The sequence below is a fragment of the Castanea sativa genome, chromosome 1 (assembly GCF_040712315.1).
Source record: "Castanea sativa cultivar Marrone di Chiusa Pesio chromosome 1, ASM4071231v1".
In the NCBI taxonomy this organism is placed as follows: domain Eukaryota; kingdom Viridiplantae; phylum Streptophyta; class Magnoliopsida; order Fagales; family Fagaceae; genus Castanea; species Castanea sativa.
In genome coordinates this window covers 19370391-19375140 of record NC_134013.1, presented here as the reverse complement: position 1 = coordinate 19375140, position 4750 = coordinate 19370391, and positions in this window count along the sequence as shown.

Sequence of the window (4750 nt, the reverse complement as noted above, 5' to 3'; positions counted from 1 at the left end):
AGGGTACCTAAATGAAGGAATTTCCCCCTAAAAGTGATATTCAATTGTGTGTAATGTATAGTTACGATAGATTAGAGAGTAGTCGAGGCAATTCAAGCTTATATTCATGTATAAATATATGACATGACATTGTTCGGAGCAAGGTGATAAGAAATTAAGAATTCCAATCTCCATTTCACTCTCTCTGTTTCCTTTTTCCTCAACCTCTGCATCTTCTTCTTCTTTCTTTCTTTCTTTTTTTTTTTTTCTTTTTTTTTTTGAGAATAACCTCTGCATCTTCTTTTATACATCTACATTCTGTACCTGTATCGATCCATGTTTCCCTTCATTTCATTCATTCACGGTTTAATTTACAACTAACTTTGACTTTTACGAAAACATGTAACTAGCATTATGTGCAGCTACAATTCTACTTACACTAAGATTTGTACATCATAATATCATATGTCCAGCTATAGTGTTTTAATATTTTTAGGTTGTATTTTTTGTCTCTTTTAACTGTAGCTTATATTTAACTTAAAATATTTTCATGTAATTTTTTTTTAGAACTAATTTTAAATATTCTATCATACAATTTTAATGATGTGTTTTGATCCTAATTAACCTGTATTTACTTCAGTCAATAACAAATATCCTAAAACGAAACTTATTAGTTTCTCATACAGGGCTTCTAGCATGTCACAATCCATTAAATGCCACATATCATCCCAAGATCAACCTTAAGTGGTTTAGATCACAGGTATTTATACCCAAAAAAAAAAAATTAACCGATTAGATTAGACGTATGATTAGTTTTTCTTATAGTTTATTTAATATTGGGCTCTTTGCTTTTTTTTTTTTCAATGAATAATTAACTTGACACAAAATTAAAAATCTTAACTAGGACACATGGCACAAAATTAAACCTCAATTGTAATCCGAAATCTAATTGGATTTTTCCTATTTGACACCAACCTTTTAAGAAAATTATTATTTGAAATTAATTGCATTTATTTCCTTGGTTCTCTCAAATGATTTTGCATCTTTATCAGTGGAAATATAATTTTAACTTTTACATTTTTTTAAATTTTAAATTTTTTTTTGTATTTTTAATAAAAATATCTAAGGTTCAAATCATCTTCCTCAAATTATATTTTTCCTGTTCGACACCAACTTTTTAAGAAAATTATTATTTAAAATTAATTGCATTTATCTCCTTGGCTCTCTCAAATTATTTTGCATCTTTATAAGTGGAAATATAATTTTTAACTTTTATATTTTTTAAATTTTAAATTATAATTTTTTTATATTTTTAATAAAAATATCCAAGTTTCAATTCATCTTCCTCGAACTAAAAAAAAACAAAACAAAACAGAACCATACCAGACTCCACTTTTCAGCAGTCAATATGACTACTTGATTGGTATCTAACAAGTGCATAGGACTCCACTTTTCAGCAGGGATAAAGAAACTATTGATTCAATGATAGCGTATATATTTGAAATGTTTTAGCATCAATATCTTCAAGGTAGGGTGCCATTTTGGTATGATTGTAGTTGCCAATTGACAATTGCAATGTTCTACAAGAGATGAGCCACTTGCTGCATTCAGAATTGACAGATAGACAAGTTGAAAATACGAATGCGGCCACCAAAAAAAATTTATATTAACACTTATATTTTTACAGCATCAAGAGCCTTATAGCAATTAACATATTTCAAATTTTTAATAAAAATATTCAGATTTTAAATGCTTCTTCTCCGATTGTAACTATTAAATTATAAAAATAAAAAAAGCAATAAATTAATTGATGGCTTTATCTCAAACTGACTTAATGAAAAGTTTTGGCCATACATGACAGTTCATAAAACTATTAAGTTGCACTTTTAGTCCCAAAAAAAAAAAATCTGGTCTAAAACTAATTAATCCGAGAATTTTCAATAATAGTTTTTAAAAGATCGTACCCGGCATGACTCGTGGGTTAACAGGAACAGTTAATAACTACATCGGATTCAGATGTCATCCTTCCATGCTTGAACGATAAGTCAGAGCAGGAAAACAAAATGGCTAGTTAGTCAAACCAGAGGCAAGTTGCTATCCTTGATTCCTTAGTTTTATCCACGACATTGGGCCCCGATCTTACAAAATTACATAATGGCATATACACGTCTAGCCGTATTAATTGACTAGAAATATTTGGGACACTGACAATTATTTTGATGATGATGATATCGACAGGTTTGTCTTTGAAACGTATTGTAATCTTTCTTGGTCTACTTTCCTTACGAGGAAGAAAGTCTTCAGTCTCTGCACGTGAATAAAGCTGGCGTCTTTTGCAGCTTAAACAGTCAGGGAGGGATGTGCTTAAATTCAACCCATTTGGGGGCTAATTAATTACAGGACTAGAGATTTAATTTGTTAGTTAGAGAATACTAGCGATGACTGATGACAATTTAGTACTAAACCCGATGATCCCGCCAGTCTTGGAGAAATGATTAAGTCCATCGGGAAGACGGTTGACGTAATAAGTCATGATTAATGCTACACATGTACAATCATTTGATGTAATGAGTTGGAGTATAAGCTTGAACCAATGCAATTATTCTTATTCATGCAACTCAACAAGAGTTAGTGCAAAATTTAGCTCCAAATTGATTTGTAGTTATCTTTTCTAATCCATTACGTGACGATTTATAAGACTATTTATATGTATTATTTAAAGAAAACACATGACTCATTAAAAAAGTTTTGTGACTAGAACAACATATGAATAATCTTATAAATTGACACATAATGGGTTGAAACAAGATAACTCCACAGCAATTTGGAGCCTAATTTTTTCCCCAAAATTGTGAAGAAAGGACAAAGTTTAGGCTAGTAATGGAGGAGAGAGAGAAAATTTTGTGGGGTTGCACATAGAGGAGAGATGGGATTAAGGGGGAATGGCAAAGAGAGAAGAGAGAGGGGAGAGTAATAGCTGTTAAATGGTATGAAGAAGGTTATGTATGATGCACATGATCAAGATATTTATTTATTTAAGAAGATGCCACCTAGCAATTTGAAAGAATCTCTTCCAAACCAGTTTGTAGCTAAACTTTATCTATGAATAAATTAGTAAGATTTAAACTTAAAATAATTACATTTTATGCACATGTAATTTTGAATTATTTTTTTTAACCAACGTGAGGTAAAAAGATACACTTTTTATTTTTTAAAATTTACTCCATCAATATTAGTTGTACTTTTCATCAAATATTATCATTCTAAGAGCATTTACACTTGTCAATGTTTTTAGCATAAGTCACACACTGTACCCAACCAACCCCCCAAAAAAATACTAACATTAGCTCATGCAAAATTGTGCAAAAATACACTCTCACTACAGTAATTGTGCAAATATCCGTGGGCACTAATGGTGTAGCTCCACATGGTTATACAGTTGATCCTGTACATTACTGTCATATGCAAAATTGCTGGAAATTGGGAACCATGACTTGAAGCTTTGCATCTTGAGTCAAAGTATCTCAGGGTATCCTGTAAAGGTTTTAGGAAAATTTGTGGGATTGATCCAAACATTTCCCACCATTTGAGGAACCATGAAGGAATCTGACAATATAACTTCTTGTCAAACATTAAGAACCATAAATGGTCATAGTTTTTATTCTGATAAAGGACTTTCTCAAAGGCGTGCATGTAGTCATAATAACTATAATGGAGTTCGAACCTGTGAGAGACTTGAGATCCTTGAGTGTTTTTAACAAGGAGGGGTGTTGTCCTCATTTTTTGCAACTGACGAAATTTGTAATGATGAACTTATGATAGAGGACTACTGAGGGGTCCCCTCTGTTCATGATGCTTTCTTTTCAAGCAGACTTTTCCTGGATGAGGATGCTCTTGTAGAACTTGATATTTTTCTTTGGGTGTTTTGGTAAGAAATGACATCCTTGTGGCAAAACTTCCATGGCAAGGGCAAAGGGGTCTGTTATATGAAGTAGGTGTGGTTCAATATAAGAGATATGCTGGACGAAAGATTTCTTAACATAAGAAGATCTTCCTTTCTTGGTTGGGCAGAAAGAAGGCTTTTAGGATTGGATGAGGCCAAAAGGTTCTTCAACTGTGTATAGGGAGATTGTTTTGGGGGCTGGGGTGGCTAAAGCTGAAATGTAACTGGGTTGACCATAAGGTGGCCTTTCATAATTTGGTTCTGGGATTGTAGAGACCAAATAACGATTGGCAATGGTTGAAGGCGAGGCTGGAGCATACTGGCCAGGGCTCTTTGCTTGACAAGGGGAGAATGGTACTAATTGGCTAAGGGTGATTGGTACAAGTTTGTCAGGGTTCTTTGCCTGACTGATACCACTAGGGGTTTGCTGTTTAGGCAATTTTGGGGGTTGGGGCTGTACGGGTTTCTTCCCAGACATCTTGGTTATGACTCTGCAAAAATTCACGGGTTAGGAAATCAGGAATGCTATTCTCGCTTCCTTCAATGAATTCTAAATCAAAGTCAAAAACTGAAAGGATGGCTTACCATCATGCAAAAATTTGTTTTGATGCAATATTTTGAACATCTTTTTCCAAAACATGTTTTGCAGATTTACAATCAATCCTTATTAGAAACTTTTGATTCAAAAGATCACTTTGAAATTTCGAAATGCATAGTACTATAGATAATATTTCTTTCTTAATACTACTATAATTTATTTGAGTAGGAGTCTAAATTCCTAAATGAAAACAGACAATCTGTTCAGGGGAATCAGGACTGACACACTGG